We start from the raw sequence: 12,201 nt of genomic DNA on the forward strand, positions 1-12,201 counted from the left end.
ATGGGTCCTACTTGCTCTTGTTCTAGTCAGCTCTACTGTGGTTTCCAGTATTCTCCCTTTTTGAAGGGAGGCAGAGAGTGTCCTATTTCCCGCTAGACTATCATATCAACAGGGGTTACCTATAGGGATTAATCAGCACTAGCCGTTTAAGTTCAACCATGGAGATTGATGCACTATTGGAGTGCGCTAGTCATTTCTATTAATCATGCAAATTCAATTTTCTTTAGTGATAAGGTTGCCACACCGTTAACACATATAAGTCAACATTATACAAACAACACATACGAGAATCAAATCATAACAAATTAATAAAGTCTCATATATACAAGTTCACATCTTCCATTCCTTGTGTGCTTGTTCAATGAGTGGGTCTCTAAAATTTCTAAAGTGAGTCCTTCCAAAAAAATTTCTTCAAATCATATTAGTTACTTGTTAATATTCTACCCCTCTTTCTTACCTTTTTAGGTCTCGACCTCTGCCAATGCGCTTGTTTCATATATCACTTCCCTAGTTGTTCTTTTAGTAGGGATCTTCATTCCCATCTTTGAAGTACCCTATACTTTTTCTTAACAGTGATGTTTAACTTACAGCTTTCTCTTACCCACATGAACAAGTCCTCTTTTCTTTCAGTCGTTGAATCCCAAAGTCCACATCATAACCTTGATGCCCCCTAACCATCCGCTTTCTGGTACTTTACTTGTTCCATCTTTCACTGTTCTCTATTTCCCATCCATTTTTGCTACCCCCTACTTCACTCAATGATCATTTTCATTCCTTTACATACATAGCCTCTTCACTTCGAAATAGAACTAGTTAATAAGGTTCCTAGGATAAAGAAGCATATAAAAAAAGAACAATATAAAATGTAAACTAAAAACAAAGTAAACAAGTACAGAAAAAACGAGTCGATCACAGTTACGACTCGTAGCCTAGAAAGCACCATTTCGCCCAATAAAATCTGTCAGTCGGCATGATTACTTAAAATTGGGCCCGTTTATATACTGACCTACTCTGCCAGGGAATTAAATGGGTGTAAGCGTTTTCGGACGACTTGTCACTTCAACCAGAATCCCTGTGTAAGCAGAAACCACCAATACTTGTCTTACCAACCGCAAAGCACTCCAAAGGTAAACAAGCGGCAGGGAAAGCGTTTGCTTTCACTTCCGATTAACCCCTTCGATGCGGATGACAAAGCCAGCTCGTCATGGGCGTTACCTGCGCTGCGCGCATGACGAGCTGGCTTTGTCACGAAATCCGCGATTTTCACATTTCAGCGCGCAGCGGGCAAACCCGCTAGCGCGCATGCGGTTAAAAAAAGAAAAAGCCTGCGAGTGGTGCGCGTGCACGCGCCACTGCTAGTCATGGCCTATTGGTGTCTATTATGCGCACCAAGCGCGTAATAGACACCAATATGCCATCAGCGGAGCAATGCGCCCGCATGTGGCCGATTACGTGCACTCGATAATTAAAAGACGCACGCAAAGGCCAATAGCTGCCCACAAAAGGAAAAGCACACGCACAAGGTGTGCGATTCCTAGGGCAGCTTCCAAACCCCGTTTTTAAGTCACTAAAGAACTTGCGCTGAACAGCACTGCTGTGGAGTGCAACGCAGGACGCGAGCCCTAATAAAAAGGCGTACAAAACAATGTCCACATAGTACAGAAGAACAAGTTATTAACCTTCAGTAATTGCAGATTCTTCACATTTTTAATGTTACCAGACTGGACCTGGACACTTTTCAGTAATTGCTCCTGTGTGCTGAGAATATTCCCTCTTTACTCTGCATGCTTTTTCTACACAGATAATTACAATGCGGTTGTTACCACGATCACGTTGTAATGCATACCATTACCCTGCAAGTCATAACAACAACTTGCTTTTGGGGGGGGGCGGGCGCTGGATGTTGGAATAGTATAATTTACTATTGCAACTCCAGTATGCGCAACAATAGGGAAGGTGTTGGATTTTAAATCAAACAACTTCTGACCCCTCCGCAAGTTGTTGTTCCGACTTGAGGAGTATTGGTATCCGTTTTTACAAGGAGGTTGTTGTAATGAGCATGTTGTAATTCCCTGCGGGGAAAGGATTTGTGGTAAACGCTGTGTATTGTGTGCTGATAGGTGGCACCATCTAACTTAGCAGCGACCTTGCCCCATCTCCAGAAGTGATGGCACGGAGCCATATGTAGGGATTGGCATCAGTTTACCATGAAGAATTTGGCACCTATGGATGCAGAGAATCAGTAACAGATTACAAACCATTACAGTATGCAAAATTTAACATGGGAAGGAGGGTGGGTGGTGAGAAATCTGTATATAGATAATAGTGTCCACTAGAAAGTGTGTTACTGAAGACAAGTAACTTATTCTTCTGAAGGATACTTCTAACTGCAGATTCCTCACTGTAAGAAGTTGGACTTCTTTGCAAATGTCCCCCCACTTTTTGCCCCTACTTGAACTGCTAGATGCTAGTTTTTCGACTCTGGCAGTGCACTGAAGTCTGCTAACCAGGCTCCAATGCTGGTGTTCTTTCCTTTAAAAATGAAATGTCCAATTGTAACCATGAACTTGGCGTAAATGCCTGCCTAACTGCTGGAAACTCAACAATGCGGTGGCAGACAGTGTCGAACGCTGCGGAGAGGTCTAGGAGGATGAGGGCTGTTTCCCCGTTGTCGAGCAGGGTCCGGATGTCGTCTGTGGCTGCGATGAGGGCGGTCTCGGTGCTGTGGTTGGCTCGGAAGCCGGACTGTGAGGTGTCGAGGGAACCGTTGGATTTGAGGAAGGCGGCAAGCTGACTGTTGACGGTCTTTTCGATGACTTTGGCGGGGAACAGGAGGAGCGAGATGGGGCGGTAGTTCTGGAGTTCGGTGGGGTCTGCTGACGGTTTCTTCAGGAGGGAGCCGAGCTCTGCATGCTTCCAGCTTTCTGGGAAGGTAGCGGTGTTGAAGGAGCAGTTGATGATGTCCCGGAGTTGGGGTGCGATGACGGAGTCGGCCATGTTGAAGATGTGGTGAGGGCATGGGTCGGTTGGCGATCCGGAGTGGATGGTGTTCATTGTGCGTATGGTGTCTTTGCTGCTGACCGGGGTCCAGGTGCGGAGGGTGGTGGTGGGGGGCTTCGGATCTGCGGTTGGGGGTGTGGTCGGGTCGCCGAAGCTGTTGTGTATGTCTACGATCTTGCTGTGGAAGAACGAGGCGAGAGAGTCGCAGAGTTCTTGTGAGGGAGCGATGTCGTTGCCGGCGCTGGGGTTGGTGAGCTCTTTGATGATGCTGAAGAGTTCCTTGCTGTTGTGGGCATTGTTGTCTAGTCGATCCTTGAATGCAGATTTCTTGGTGGTGCGAATCAGCTGGTGGTGTTTGCGGGTGGCGTGCTTGAGGGCGGTCATGTTGTCTGTGGTCAGGTTTTTTCGCCAGGCTTTCTCGAGGGTGCGGCAGTTCTTCTTGGAGATCTTGAGGTCGTCGTTGAACCAAGAGGCTTTTTTACTTCCTGGCTTGCTGGGATTGTTTTACAGGGGTGCGAAGTCGTCAGCGCAGTTGGAGATCCACTGTGTGAGGTTGTTGGCTGCTTGATTGGGGTCCGTTGATCTGGCAGGAGGGTTCTGGTTCAGTGATGAGGTGATTAGGTCGGTGGTAATCTTGTTCCAACTTCTGCGAGGAACCTGTTGCGGGTGGTGGTGGGTTGTGGCCTTTTTGAAGCTGAAGTGGACGCAGCTGTGGTCTGTCCAGTGGAGTCACGTGGAGTGGTTGAAGGAGATGTGCTTGCTGGAGGAGAAGATTGGGTCGAGCGTGTGTCCGGCATAGTGGGTGGGGGTGTTTACCAGTTGTTTGAGTCCGAGATTGGAGAGGCTGTCCAGCAGGGTGGTGGTGTTGTTGTCATTGTTGTTTTCCAGGTGGAAGTGGAGGTCCCCTAGGAGGATATAGTCATCGGAGGGGAGGGCGTGTGGGCTGACAAAGTCAGCGATGTCTTCGCTGAATTGTGTGCGGGGTCCTGGGGGTCTGTAAATGTGTGCCTCTGAGTGTGGTCTTGGGGTCGGTGTGTATCTGGAAGTGAAGATGTTCGGCGGCTGTAAGGGTGTCGTCGGAGCTGGTCGTGATGCGGATGGTGTTCTTGTGAACGATGGCGATGCCTCCTCTTATTTGGTTGATGCGGTCCCTTCGGATAATCTTGTATCCGTCCGGAATGGCTATGGCGATGTCGGGCTCGGATGAGGCGTTCATCCAGGTTTCCGCGAGGAAGGCGACGTCTGGAGTTGTGGTGTCAAGTAGGTTCCATAGTTCCACGGCGTGTCTGTGGACGGAGCGGGTGTTGAGCAGGTGGTTGAAGTTGGTGCTCTGCTTGGCGTCTGCGGGTGCAGTGTAGGTCCTGATGCAGAGGCTTGGTGGCAGACGGGGAGCCGGCCGGTATTGAGTGCGGTGAGGGTGGCGGCGTCGTACGTCCGGCGGGTGGGATGGCCTCGGCGGGGGCCAGGGGGTCTGGCGCTGGGCGCGGTCCAGCGGTAGACGGGCTTGCCTTTGGCGCGCTTAGGACGCACCCGCTGCGCGTGAATGCTGCACGTTTGCCACTCTGCCATAAGTGGAGAGTGGAGGGGGGCGGAGCGAGGGAGGAGCAGCTGGGAGGCGGGAGCGGGGTGGCGAGTGGGGAAGGGAACGTAGATGCGGGAGGGGAACGTAGATGCTGGAGGGAACGGGGGTGGGGCCGCGGGGGAGCAGCGGCAGGGAGCGGGGTGGGTCAGCAATAGAGACGGCGGTGGGGGCGCAGGGCGAGCAGGGGCACAACGATGAAAAAATAAATAAACAGAGCACAGGCACAATGCAGGGGGCAGAAACAAACAGGGTCCAAGAGACGATAACGGGCACAATGCAGGGGGCAAAGCAAGCTACAGCAGGGGCACAACAGAGGATAAAACAGCACAATAAATTACCGGCACAATTCTGGGGGCAGATACCCACTTGGGGGAGGAGCTACGTCAGCAAACAAAATGGCTGCTTAGGCTCCCGGCTCCGCCGACCTCAGTAACCCGCCGCGATATCCTGTACATTATCCTGACTTTACGCCTGGTCTCTGTGTGCATGAACTGTTCCGCTCTCCGATGGTGAAATCCGGAAACTTTTATCGGCTTGTTGGATGAAGTTCTGACGTGTTGAAGTTTGCGGCCTGCTCCAGCTGTGAAGCCGGGGCCTCGAGTACTTTCACAGCCGGGCTGCAGTGCAACAACATCGGCCAGAAGAACCAGGCTGGGTCCGGTCAACAGGAGTGGAGGCTTTGTTTAAGCCCGAATTTGGCGGCGATCGTCTCTATTGCTCATTATCGATGGAGGAGTGATTCTGCTTATTGCTGGCTGTGAGTGGGGGTCCCCGTCCCGCGGACCCGGTATTGGGGCCGCCGAGGTTTGTGATTCGGGGCCTCTGGCCTGCGGCCTTAACGGTGTGAACAGTGGCTGCGAACAAAGACCGGTCACTCTCCGCATCTGCACGTTCGCGATCCTGTTTGTCTCCCCCGAGGATGCCGGATTCACCCGGGGAGGTGATTGGGATTGATGTTGGGCATGAGACCATGGATCGAACGATGCATGAGCCATCGCTGAGGTCAGTACTGGCGGAAATTTGGGCGTTTCGCTCACAGGTGGACATCTTATTGAGCAAATTGGACTCGCGCCTATCTGAGATGCTCCTGGTAGAACCGGACCCGGCCTTACGGTTGAAACAGGAATCTGCAGCCATTCAAACCATGGCCATTTTGACTCCGTGCGAGAGCCCCATGAGGAAACAAGCATTGGAACCATCGGATGGTGCCCTGGGGGACAGTGTTCCCGAGGATGTCATGGTATCACCGAACCTTCCACCACTATCGGCTCTGGAGATATCAAAAGGCGTTCCCCTCCCGGAGACTTCTGTCTGTGACTTTCCTTTCACTTTGTGGTAGTCTTCTCCTTTCTTGGTGACTCTACGACTCCTGTGCAGGATACATTGGGACTGTTCATCCATGAGGGAGAGATCTTCAGCGTCTAAAGTTCCCGTGGACCCACTGCCTCGGAGTCGCCATGGATTGATTTTTGATGACTCTTTTCTCCTTTATTACCTCTTTGTGTGCCTTTGGGTCTCGATGGGGGGGGGTCCGTGTTCTTGTTCAGAAGGGCCAAGGTTAAGTTTGACTAGGTCGGGAAGGGTTGGAGTGGCTTTCACAAGTGTTCGACCTGTAACTGTTTGCTTTAAGAGGCTGGGCGGTGTTTTCCGGTACCCTCTACTTTTCTATAGTGTTGTCATAAGTGTTCTTTCAGTGATAGGGGGTGGCTGTATCTGGCGGGGGGTCCAAAAGGGACTGGGAGCCCAAATGTATATGCCCTCCACCATTCCTTTTCCTTCCTTTAGGGTTTTAGTTATTAGGGGCGACAGGCACGCTGCTAGTGGGGTTAGGCTGTAGCCATCTGCAGGGGTGCAGGGTGGGGGGCTGGACGTTTTTTTTTGGTTGGTTGATAGCTTTATTTCGATATTTGGAATATCTTAAAAGCATTTACATAACAAATTTAAAAACAGTGCATCCATAAGAAAAAAAAGACTGACATTAAAAACATCCAATAGGGAAGAATAGTAAATTGATCATAATAAGTTAATTAAAAGGAATTAAATTGAAATAGACAGTCTTTTTAAGTGAACCAACCAAGCCCATTTTAAAAACTTAGAGACAGCACAAACAATATTGGGGGCAGTGTCCGTTTGTAAAATCCGTAGGGCCACCAAACAATCTCGAATCCCCAGTTCTCTACAAATTGGTTTAAGCCAACGGGATCTTGGTCGCGCATAGTCCGGGCATTCAAAAAGGAAGTGTGCCACGGTTTCACGTCTGTCAATACATAAGGCACAGTTACATGAAGTCTGGTTAGATACTTTCCATCTAGAAACAAGATCGGCAAGCGGTAGGGTCCCTAATCTAAATTTAATGTAAAGAGCCCGATCCATGGGGATGGTAATAATGTCAAGGTATGGCTCAAGGGCAACAACGTCTTTGATTTCCAAGAAGGCTGCGGTGGATTTGCAGTGTCGCTGGTTGCTAATGAGCCTGGCTGAGACCCATTCCCAATAGAGTTTTTTCAAGGTCTCCTTGGGGTTTTTTTTTTTTAATTTTGCCTTTTTTATTTTCTATGGCCTTTCTTTTCCTTCTCTTTCTTTCTTAAGAATCAGTATAGCTATGAATCATTCGGACTTTTATCGTATGCTTGTATCTAGTGCTCATGCTTTTATGATATCCGATTTCCGGGTGGGCAGGCTCCGAGAATTGGCGCAACATGGAATGTATATTGTGTGTTCATTTGCATCGATCTGTATGCTTTGGCGCCGAATCTCTATCACAGTGGTTATTATATGTCTATCCTGTTTCTTACCCTGTCCCCCGCATTATCTGGTTTGATTGTATGGCACCTGATCCTCTCTCATATAATATAAAACGAAACCTCTGACTCATTCTGGAACTTAGTTGTTCAATTCTTATACCAGTTTTGTCCTGAATCGCTGCCGAACCTCTGGGTTGTCGGCTGATGAGCTGTGTAGTACTGTAATATCGATGGTTATAATTTATCTAGCGGCCGGCCCCGCGGTTGTATGCCCAGGCTTGTATTTTATTGAATGCTACAATAAAGGTTTATAAAAAAAAAAAAAAAAGATACCCACTTGGCAGCGGTGGTGGCAAGCGGAACCGGGCACACTCGAGGCGGGAGGAGCGACCGGCTCTGACCAGAACTCCGGCGTCAATCAATGCTCCTCGGTCAGCCCTATGCTATTTAACATCTACATGCTCCCTCTTGCCAACATCATCCACACTCACAGGCTCAGTATAATGTTTACGGCGACAACGCTCTGCCCATCCTCTCCCTCACAGAAGACACCACAAACACCCAAGCAAGCGTTATTAGCTGCATGTCCGAGGTCGTGAGATAAACCCCAATTGCCTGAATCTCAACACAACAAAACAGGAGTGGACACCTCCATCTGGTCTTCCACCTACTGGCCCTCAGAGCTAGGACTGATGACAAACCTGCCCAACTCAGCCAGGAACACCCAGGCAAACTTCATCAACTGCATGTCCAAAATCGCAAACTGGATGATACTCAATTGCCTTAATCTCAACACAACAATACAGGAGTGGTGGTCTTCAGTAAAGACACCTCTATCTGGTCGTCCGCCTACTGGCCCTCAGAGCTAGGACCAATACCAGTCCTGCCAAATTCAGCCAGAAACTTAGGAATTGTGATCAACAGTCTAATCTCCATGTTCAACGAGATCAACCCAGTCACCTTCACCTGCTTCCACATCCTTAAGCTCCTCAAAAAAGTATACAAATGACTTCCGCTGGACACCCAAAGATACCATAAACAAGTAGCGATCACCAGCAGACTCAACTACATCAATGCTCTTTATGTCAGATTCATCTCTCAACTCACCAAAAGACCCCAGGTCATACAGAATGCAGCAGCCAGACCCACTCTAAAACTCCCACTCTGCTCTCACATATCCAAATACCTTATGGACCTCCTCTGGCTCATAATCCACAAATGTGCCGTCTTGAAGCTCCCCAGACACACCTACTAAGTACTACACATGCAAGGCCCTGAAACCGTAGCCACCATATACAGCTCCACACACCGACCAGTCACCTCCTCCTCACTCACTTCCCCCCACATTCATTGAACCAGAGCTGGGGGCTGCGACTTTTCCTACCTGACCACAAAGCCCGGAACACCCCTCCATTCTCCTTCAAAGCTGCCACCTTCATCACAGAATTCAGCAAGAAACTAAAAACCTGACCCTAGTTAGGGCAGTTCCACCCTTCTAGGTTCCAATATAACCTCCTGGTGATGTGCACACCATACAAATAAACATAATGTGTTTTGTTGCTCTGAGGCATTACCTACCTCTGCTAGTGAGGTTCCCCAAAGTACTATGGTCATTAGTACAGCTTATTTTCAATACCTAGCTGGATTCTCTCCCACCTCTTTAATGCCACCACAATAAATAGGCTCCATGAAATCTTTGGTGTAATTCATAATGTTTGTAAGACAATATGTTTTTTCACATTACTGTTTTTTTTTTTCAAAACCGTGTTTATTAAGAGTTCAATCAAGATTCAGGACAGCCCTCCACAGTCAGGAGGAGACTGTCAACAACACAGACAGAGAAAGGCATGGTAGTGAACTCAGAGTTTCATGGAAACAAAGGGGCACGCCCCTAAACCCCCCAGCCCACCCATTCCCAACAGCATCCCCCAACACCCCTTCCAACTACCCACCCCTTATCCCACCCTAACCCAGTGCACGTGATCGCTAGCCAGCAACAGGAGACGGAAGCAATGTCAGGGTTGGCTAATAGCCTAGGGCCCGGGGTCCACATCAAGGGCCAGCACATCATCAATGTCAGCTGGGGGATCGAGGTCCAGACCCCTGTAGTCCGCCCACCGCTTCCAGATCTTATAGTGTTTCCGGGGGCACCCCCTGGCCTCAAACACGGGTAATTCTAAACCCATCAGATAGTCTAAACCTGCCTTCCACGCACTCAGGGGGGGGGCACGTTCGCACTTCCATGCTTGGGCCAGGTCACGCTTAGCCACCACTAGTCCCAACAGCAGTAGGTGGCGCTTGTAAATGTTACCCCCAACATTTTCCAGAATATGAAGGAGACCCAGCCTAGGGGTACGGGGAATATCCCACCCCAGCACTTCCGACAGGCAGTCCCACACACCCGCCCAGAATCGGGTCAGCCTCTCACAGGACCACACGGTATGGAAAAGCGTCCCCCTCTCAGCACCACACCTCAGACATTCAGGGGCAGCTATGAGGCCCGCACGCCACAGCCGCTCCCTAGTATAATAGGCCCTATGGAGGTATTTAAATTGAATGAACCGAAGACGGACGGCTATAGCTGCACTCCGAGGGGATTCGAGGGCCTCCCGCCAATCATCATCATCCAAGGGGCCAACATCATTCTCCCAGGCGGCCTTCAAAGTCGAGAGGGAGGGGGAGCAGTTGACGACCAGGGAGCGGTATATCTGAGAGACTTTCTTGTCGCCCAGGTCGCCCATAAACAATTTAGCCTCAATAGGACTAAAGTCGGGGAGCTGTTCCAACCCCACTAGGCTGGGGCCAAGGGCATGTCGGAACTGAAGATAGCGAAAGAATTGGGACCTGGACAAATTATACTCGGAGCTAAGGTCCTGGAAGGACTTAAGCGTGGTTCCGTTGAGAACATTACCGAGGGACGAGATCCCGATCGCGTCCCAGCCGCCGAACCCGAACAAGGAGGCCAGCTCTGGTAGTAGACCGTTATGCCACAGCGGCGTCTCGGCCGTCAGCCTGCCCCACCACCCCATGCGGCGCAGAGCCTGCCGCCAGATCGCGAAGACCACCTGGGTGACCCTTGGCAAGGCCCTCCTCCGCCTGGCCGAGTACAGCAGGGTGTGGAGAGTGGCACCGCCCATCAAGGAGTGTTCCAGTGCATAGGCCGGATCGCTACGATCCCCGTACCACCACTCGTTGAGCACTAGAAGGTGGGAGGCCTGGTAATACGATAGCAGGTCCGCGGACGCCAAGCCGCCACAGTAGGTAGAGAGGAAGCAGGTACGCAGTGCCACCCTAGAGGCACCCCCGGCCCACAGAAATCTGCCCAGCACCGAGTTGACACCACGGAACCACTGCGGGTCTATTTTATACGGGTGATTCTGAAGTTGGTAGAGGAGCCGAGGCAGGGCCACCATTTTGAAAATAGCCGACCGGCCATAGATATTGAGGGGCATACGCGTCCAGGTCTTAACGTCAACCTGGACCCTGTCCCACACCGGCTGGATGTTACGATCCCACGCCACAGCAGGCGAGGCCGAGAGGTAAACGCCCAGGTACTTCATGCCGTCGACCGCCACCTGAAGAGACGCAGCCCACTGGCAACTCACCGAGGCACCCCCCAGAATCCACAGGGTTGACTTGCGAGGGTTAAGAAAGAGCCCCGACGTCTGGCCGAACTCCCGCATTATGTCGAGTACACGAGGCCCTGTACGGTGTAAGTCGGTCATGAAGAAGAGCACGTCGTCCGCATATAGGGCAATGCGGTCCGAGTGGCCAGACCCCCACACAAAGCCCCGATAGAGCGCGTCCTGGCGCACTCGGGCGGCCATAGGTTCCATGGCCAGCGCGAAGAGGTACGGGGAGAGGGGGCACCCCTGACGAGTGCCCCTGGCCACGGGGAATCGCGCGGAAATCGCCCCAGAGACGCGCACAGAAGCGGTGATATCGGTATAGAGTAGCTTTACATAGGAGACGAAAACCGGACCCAGGTTCAGTAGTGGCAGGAGGGTAAGGAGGTAGGTCCAGCTGACCGAGTCAAAGGCACTATCTATGTCAGCCAACAACAGCGCCGCCTGGTCCCCAGTCGTCCCGATCGCGTCAATCGCCGCCTGCGCCCGCCGAATGTTGTGTCGCGTCGCCCGGTGCGGCATGAATCCCGCCTGATCCGGGTGGACAAGGGCCGATATGTGAGGAAGCAGGCGATTCGCAAGCGCCTTGGCCAGGAGTTTGGCTTCAAAATTAATAAGGGAGATGGGTCGGTAGGACTCGTGGCGCTCGGGGGGTCTGCCCGGCTTTTGAAACACCACAATCTCGGCGTGACGCCAGTCCGGGGGGAGGCTACCCCGCTCCCGAGCCAGTTCCAGTGCCCGCCTGTAATGCGGCCCAAGCTGCAGGTGGAATCACATTACTGTTTTAAGTGGAAGATTACACAAAGGGATACTGCATTGCTCAGTTTAGATGAAAAGACATTGCCCTTCTTTTCTCCTCTCCGAGGTAACACTTATTATGAGTGAGCGCAAAGTAGAACTTTCTCCTGAAACACATTGGAACAAATAAAATATTTTGAGACTTGCAACAACAAAAAAAGAATCAGGAAAAAAAAAGAATTGATAAAGGCTCCTACGTAAAACCGAAATGATCTAATAGCAAAAGTACCCTAATTTTAGGAATTGTGATTACTTTCAAAGCAACCTAGCCATTCGGATGCTGGGTTTCATTGAGAAAATGTTCTTCTTTCGTGAATTGTTCATAGAAGGTACAGTGGAGCCCAAAAAGCCAGACTAAAGTAAAATTTTCTTTAAATTCACAAACGCCCCATTTTAAAATGATGTTCCTGCCCAGTTTCCTCTATGCCCTACAAAATTCGGCTGATCCTGG

General features: G+C 50.6%; 1 protein-coding gene across 2 annotated transcripts in view; it reads right to left on the reverse strand.

The window, feature by feature from the left end:
• Positions 1-12,201, reverse strand: part of INTS1 (integrator complex subunit 1) — a 536,581-nt gene that overhangs the window by 465,688 nt on the left and 58,692 nt on the right. The window lies entirely within an intron of this gene.

Source organism: Lissotriton vulgaris, chromosome 10 (genome assembly GCF_964263255.1).
Source record: "Lissotriton vulgaris chromosome 10, aLisVul1.2, whole genome shotgun sequence".
In the NCBI taxonomy this organism is placed as follows: Eukaryota; Metazoa; Chordata; class Amphibia; order Caudata; family Salamandridae; genus Lissotriton; species Lissotriton vulgaris.